The sequence below is a fragment of the Sebastes umbrosus genome, chromosome 13 (assembly GCF_015220745.1).
Source record: "Sebastes umbrosus isolate fSebUmb1 chromosome 13, fSebUmb1.pri, whole genome shotgun sequence".
Classification (NCBI taxonomy): domain Eukaryota; kingdom Metazoa; phylum Chordata; class Actinopteri; order Perciformes; family Sebastidae; genus Sebastes; species Sebastes umbrosus.
Window position 1 is genome coordinate 25,632,724 of NC_051281.1, and position 7,486 is coordinate 25,640,209.

The following is a 7,486-nucleotide window of genomic DNA, read 5'->3' on the forward strand; positions in this document are numbered from 1 at the left end:
CGGTGTCGACCGGCGTGAAGGCAACAAGGAGACCGTCTGCTGCCGTCTGGGATCTTTACTACCACTCAGAGATCATCTTGTAATGTGAAGCGGAGCTCTTCTTCATCATCCTACTGGAACCAAACCAGCCAGCAGCAGCAGAAACTTGGCACATCATTTTCTTTCTTGCACACAATCAATAAGTTGGAATCGCTCGGATGCTGTGTGAAGATCTGAGGAGAGGGCAGATGATGATGTCCGGATTATTATTATTATTATTTACTTGAACGACCTTGGGTTTATTTCTTCTTCTTCTTGTCGTCGGATTATTTGGTGTTGGAATGGAGAGAAACCTGACGCATCTGCCACACTCTGTTAAAAGTATGTACATACAGCTCTGCAGGATCACAGCACATCCTGTTGACATATTCATTCTAATCTCATGTTTGCAGAGTATTTCCAATCGAGGCTCACATAGTTGCACTGTTGTTGTTCAAAAAAATCCAGATCCCATGTGTCTGTCAGATGGATGCTCTCACATTTTGGTGCACATTAGGACACATTTACCACTATTTAAGGATATCAGATCTGGCAGAGGATTCAGTGATTCCTGTGTTGACTGTGTGCACCTCCAAATGTGTTTTTTTACTCACAGGGAGACTCCCCTGCTCTGCATAAATCATTCATGGCCTGCATGTTGTGGAGAGACTATACAGCATGCAGCTTTTTTGAATGAAGCACATGTTTGCTGTGTGCCAAGGCCCCTTAGTCCTAGAAAAAGGGAGCTGTCAGTGTGAATCAGGCTGCAAGGCTCGGTTAGTGGAACAGATGGGAGACACAGGCTTACAACAAAACAGCATCAGTGCGCTCAGGCTAGACACAGACGTCCCTGTGCCATACATGCAATGCAAAATAGGCCGAGGGATTGAGTCATAAAACACTCTGAGGTATAGAGGAGGAGAGGGGGGAGGTGAATGAGTAACACTTGATGTGCAAGAGGAGCAGAGCGTGTTTTAAATACGACCCTGCAGAAGGGAGCCACCGGAGGCCTCGACCTCCAGCCGGCACCCTGGCTGGAGCCGGGGTCACGTAGTTGCTACAGCCGCTGTGAAAATCGTTCACAATCCTTTTCCTCGTTCCCGCCATCTGGTACTGATAGAAAATAAATCACTGAAATCCTCCCTCTATCTCTTTCCACTTTTTTTTTTCTCTCTCTGCAGTTGAGGAAGGGATGAGTTCGAGCCAGCGAGGGAGCAGGACTGACTGTTTCAGCGCCACCACCAGACCCACACAGGGATGGGCCTCCTAGCCGGTCGCCCTCAACCAGCACCATCCTCTAAATCACCACCCTCCACTGTGTAATACTGATCGTGTCATGGATGAGAGTGGGAGTGGATGACAGGAGCACAAAGGCGACCGCAGCAGAGAGAAGCCAGCTACAGAGTTGCTCCCGGGATGTACTGACTGACCGCTCGCTTCCACGATCGAAAATGAAAAGTGCGAGTTAGAAATCGTAAACCAAAGACTCTCCGCTACCTTACTGCCGCCGCACATCTCCCACACCTAAAGTAAATCAATGCTACATCCTCCAGAGCATGGGGTGCGTCAAATCCAAGAGGTGCGACTCCGCAGCCCAGAATGCAAACTCCACAGAGAAGGTGGAAGGCAAAGCGAGGGGCGAGAAAGCCTACTTGGTTCACTCAGAGGTAGGCTTGCCGGAGAACTCCCCTCAGGTCAACCCGGTGCTGCTGGAGTACGCCCAGAGGCTGTCCGAGGAGATCGTGGCCCGGGCCGTGCAGCAGTGGGTGGAAGTAGACCGCCGCTACAGCGACATCCCCTACATTGAATGTGACGTGCCATGACACGGGAAAGGGATGTCATGACAGTGGAAAAGGCCGGGGCCGAGCCGAGACTGCCTTGACCTTGAGGTTCTACATGTGATTAAAAATAAGGCCAATAGTCTCAAACACCTTCATCCAGAAGGAATCCTTCAAGCATCTACCTGCCGCGAAGGAATATGAATCAGTAATTCAGTTTTGATTGGGTTGGATTATACTTGGATTGAACCTAAAAACCCTCCTCCAAAGCGACCAAAGCACTCGTCCACGTTCCTGTGATTATCTGTATGAAAGCTGGAGCCTGGAGTGTCTTCAGTTGGATATCATCTTTCTCAGACCTTATTTGTCCCAGTAGGTGTTGGCCCTCTGTGGCTGGACTCATAACGCAAAGTGAGAAATCCTATCCGATATTGCCTGGAATTGTAATGTTCCTCCTTCCTTGCCAGTGGAAGTCTAATCCCAGCCATCGATGCTGTCCCAGGGCCAAGATTCCCTCCTCTTACGGAGGAGGTTATTAATAGATCCCTTCACTTGGTGAAGACTCTCACTTGAAAACCCTCGCTGGTATCATCAGGTCAGAAACACACCCAGCTGTCCGGCTCCTTCTGGTCTGACACAAAGCTCTGCGGGGCTGGAGTTCTCTCTTAATGGCCTCCCTTGAGATCCAGTGGCTGAGCGGCAGAGAGGAGCATCTTCCTCAGCTCTGCTTCTCCCACACTGCCATTAGGCAGCCTCGACCGCAGCCCTCCACCCAGCAGATAGGGTCCTCAAAACCAGGAAATTATGTATTTCCTGCACTCCAGGATATTCTGTATACACAAGTCACAGTTTTGGGAACTTTGACATTAGGACCCAGATCACTGGGGACCAGTGCACGAGGAAGGATTGACACACTTTTCAAAAAGGATTTGGCTCGTCAACAGAACATGGAGTTGAAAACAAAACAAAACGAAAAAGCGTGGTTTTCGCTAAAATGTTGTAGGCCTAGTTTTTTGTCAACATTGTGTTATTGTGTAACACCTAACCGAGAAATACTGCCATCTGTCCTATAGAGGACAACAGCACAAATATGCAAACCCTTGAAACCCATGACATTTCAATCCAGTCTATATGTGACTTCTTAAACTCGTGTGGTGCTGCTCCATGATGGAGGGCGACGATACTAACCAGGGGACAGTATAGTTATATTTGGAATAGAGGTTCACAACCGCCAGAGTCCTTAATGAATGTTAATATGAGCCCGACACTGTTTTCTACTTGTATGATTTATATCAGAAGGGATGTTAGATACAGGTCTGGTCTTTGTTCGCTGGACAGAGGGGTAGTGTAGCTGCAGATCTGTGCACAGGTACTCTAAATGATGTCATTGGGATTTGCCCAAGTCCCATTGCTAGCCATGCTCTACTGAAAAGCATTAATGACGACACTTAAACTGCCACACAGTTATTTGCAGTGATAACAGCTTTGAATAGTGTTATGGTAATTACCATAACCAGTAACCATAAGAATACTCCAGCACAAGCTGATAAGCCATATAAAACAGTGGCAGGGTATTTTCCTCTCCACTTGCCTTCTCCCCAGGTCTTCTCTTATAACAGTAACAGTATTTCAGTATTGACAGAAAACTGTCCAGTACCAATACAATACAGTTGATGAGTAGGTCACATTGTATTGGGAAGTCTAACCCAATACAGATGCTGTTCCAGTGCTGTCTGAAACTGTTCCAATTTTAGGGAAAAGCAGCATCATTCAAAAAGACCTTGTTAAAGGGATAGTTTGGGTGTTTTGAAGTATATAGATGGATATGCCCATTAGAAAGGGCTGTTTGATGGCAAGGTAAAGCAGTGAAAATATTCTAAATATAGCGTACACTTAAACTGATATTTTTTTTAGATGAGCCTTTTTTTTTAGGTGTTTAAAATGTGTTTTGCTGTTGCCCCCGTCCACAGCAGTGCATTGCTTTGCTCCCGTGCTGGTACTGCTGTCTGTTTCTCCAAACTGGGGGCGTGCCGACCATCATCTACTGTAGGTAATACACTTACTTTGGAGAAGTACCTCATACAACCCAACTTCAAAACACCCGAACTATTCCTTTAATGGCATTAGAGAGTTTACTAGCTGTATTGTTTAGGTGAGCTGGGTGATGATTGATTGAAAGGGCTGCTGACTGAGAGAGGTTTCTCCAAAGAAACATGAAGTGTGCTATAAAACACCTCCCCACACATCACTCTAAAGATCAACTCTGAAAACATAACTTGCACTAATCCGTGTGGACAGATTAATCTGTTGGGCTCGTCCCAAACATGTTGTGAACACACTAAAGATTAGAGATGACACTGTTCTCCACATGCCATAATTCCTAATTCTTAATCTGACGCCATTTGTTTCGCTTCAGATAAAATGAAAAAGGCTAATCTCCCTGTTGTGCCGAACACTGTTTTCTATCAACGTTGGGATTTTTTTTTTTTTTAAAACAAAAGGCCTGTTTCGATAGCACAAGAAAGAGCTGATGGTAGTGTGAAGAGAATGTGATAGCCAGAGTTTGGTCGGCTCGTTTAATTAAAGACGCACATTTTTTCATTTTATTTTAAATGTTGCTTTTAATGACATTGAGAATAGAGACACCATACCGAGTGATGGCAATCTATTTCTTAGGCTATACATCAGAGATGTTGCCATAATGTTGATGTCAGGCTTTACTGTGCATTTTGAGTGTGATGTCATCACTGAGAAAAGTTTAATTTTTTTTTTTTACAAATTATGGTATCACCTTTGTTTACAAATTCACAAGAGATTCAGTTTTTGTAACTCTGGCAAAGATCAGGTCTTATGGTTAAAAGAAAAACAGTGAATTGGATTCTCCCTTTTCAGACAGCCATGAAGGGACTTTATCTGCACTACAAAGAGTTAAAAAAGTGATCCATTGTGAACGCCTGTCTTCAGTCAAACATCTGTGAAAGGCTGCCAATGCTTCCTTTTGAAAACCGTGATTTCTAGTTCTTAAAGGTCACCCATTTTCAATTATTTAATGCCAGCAGGTGCTTCGACAGAGATGGGCGATGCTGCTAAATTGGCCACCGACACTTTATGTAGGATTTATTCATCACAAGGATAGGTTCCCTGAGGCGCAGGGTCTAGAAGGCTGCGGTGCCCTTTAATACGGATTAAATTAGGACTGCCACTAACAATTCTTTTCATCATCAGTTAATCTCATCTCTAAATCAATTGAATTCTTGATTAACCGTTTCGTCTATAAAATGTCAGAAAATATTAAAATTTAAAATGCCTGTTAAACAATTGAAGGTAGGGTTGGTAATCTTACTCAAAAACATTTTGTTATATTTGTTGAAATTCTCATTACATCCTAACAGCAATCAATAAATCAAATGCTCTGACAAAAAAAAAAAGACAAAAAAAATCCAGCATCTGTGGCTGTCTCAGGACTGTAATGAACCCGTCCAATCATGTCATTCGGCCCGAATGTTATGATTGGACAGGCTACCTACCTGTCTACCTACCTACCTGCCTGATCGCACTCTCCCTGTGCACTCATTGCGCATCACCAGAGTCTTCCTTAAGGTGCTAGTTTAACAGCTGTGAGTACGAACAATTCGTTGTTTATGTTCATAATGATCATTTTGGGGGAGTGTCTTTGGAGGGAGGCCTGACGGGACGGACTGCCAGTGTTGCCGACTTGGTAACTTTCTCTCTAGATGTAGGGATTTTTGGAGCTAGTGCTGCTAGCTACTTTCATTGGAAAAGAGTTGGCAACACTGGGCTGGGTTTTCGAGGTGGATCATTTTTAAAATCTAGCGTACTCTTGCTAGTTTCTCAAGATTACCAACCCTAGCTTTAATCGATTATTACGACTAGTTGCAAATTCATCTATTAATTGATGCAGCTCTTGTTTAAATGACTTGCTTATGGGTTATTTGGCAGCCAGAGCAATAGTGACATTTGAACTGCTAAATCCCTACACTACAAATGATGATGATGATGACAGTAAATGATTTGTTTAATTTGTAGGTTTTAGAAAAATGTATACCCATTATTTTATTTGTTTGTCTCAAGAAGTGTGTTTGAAATCAGGTATTAGCCCAAGATTCAAAGCTGTGCCACTAGCCTGAAGCCAAGTCAGCTGATCCCACAATGCACTACCTATGAAAAGGTAAATCAGCAAGTGATGTAACCCGGTAACACCATGATAACCACCATTTACAAATGATAAATTGATAGTTAATTAAACTTAGTTAATAGTTATTTCACTGTTAACAAACAATGCAACGATAATTCATGTTTGCTAATTATTTGTAATTTATGTTAATTTATATTTAATCATTAGTTTGTGTATTGTGAAATAATTAGATTATAAATTCTATATTGTGTCATAGCTGATAAGAGACGAACAATTACATTCTCATTACATAAGTAAACTATTACGTTTATTGTTGCACACATTATAACATTTTATATACTATATTCAGTACTTGTTAGTGATGCCAAATGATTTGTAAAATTTTAAGAAATTGTATGTAAAACATCTATAAACATTATATAGATAGATGGACCAGAAACCAATTATTAACCATTGACAAAGTATTAACTATCTATCTAAATAATGTTTATAGACGCTTTACAAAGTATTTATTAACCATTTAACAAGGCATTATAATCATCAGTTGCAACTTTATAATAGCATCCAAATAATGTTTATAGACGGTTTACAAACCGATTAACCATTAACAAAGAGTTACAAATATCTATCTATGTAATGTTTCAATTTCTTAAAGATTTACAATCATTTGGTAATCAAAAACAAATAACTATATATATAGTATATCAAATGTTGTGTGCAAAAATAAACGGTTAACAATAACATAGTAATTAGTAAACATTATTAATTATCATTTCATTGTTTGTTAACAGTAAAATAACTATTAACTAAGTTTAATTAACTATCAACGGAACCATTTATAAATGGTTATTATAAAGTGTTACCTGTAACCCTATGACATCGTTGTTATTGGTGAATACAGGGTTCAGACTCCTGTACCCACAATGCCTCTGATGTATCCGTGTTTTACACCAGTCAAAGTGACGCAGAGATGAAACAGCAGTCAGAGAGAGGTAAAGCTGAAGCAAAACTAGATGAGTTGACTTGACTATGAAGTGAAACACAAGTAGCCAGATGAGCAGTGACAGGGCCCACCTGCACTCTCTCTACGACTTCTCTGCTGCCAAATAAGTGAGAAATGGCCTCCGGGAAGCAGCTCTGTAAGATGACACATGTTGGCCTGTGAATATATCATCATTAATAACTTCAAATGTGTGACTTTTTGCATATTCCTGTAGTACAATATTGATTTAACTTGCAAACTGTACAGACAGTATGTGTAAAAAAAACAACTGATGCCAATAAATCTGATTTATGCCTTCTATCATTATTGAAATACTTCATTGTTATTTTCTAAACCACTGCTTCAGAACAGCCTCACACAGGTGCTGCTCAACATATTAGTGGCACATACGGACTCAAGAGTATTTATTTAAAATACCTGTCAAACAAGAGATTACGCTGCATCCTGTTTGAGGGTGAACACACGGCAGGTTTAAGAGTACAGAACAAACAAAGGATTTACAAGTGACTGTTGGTCAGCGCTTGTTTGAAG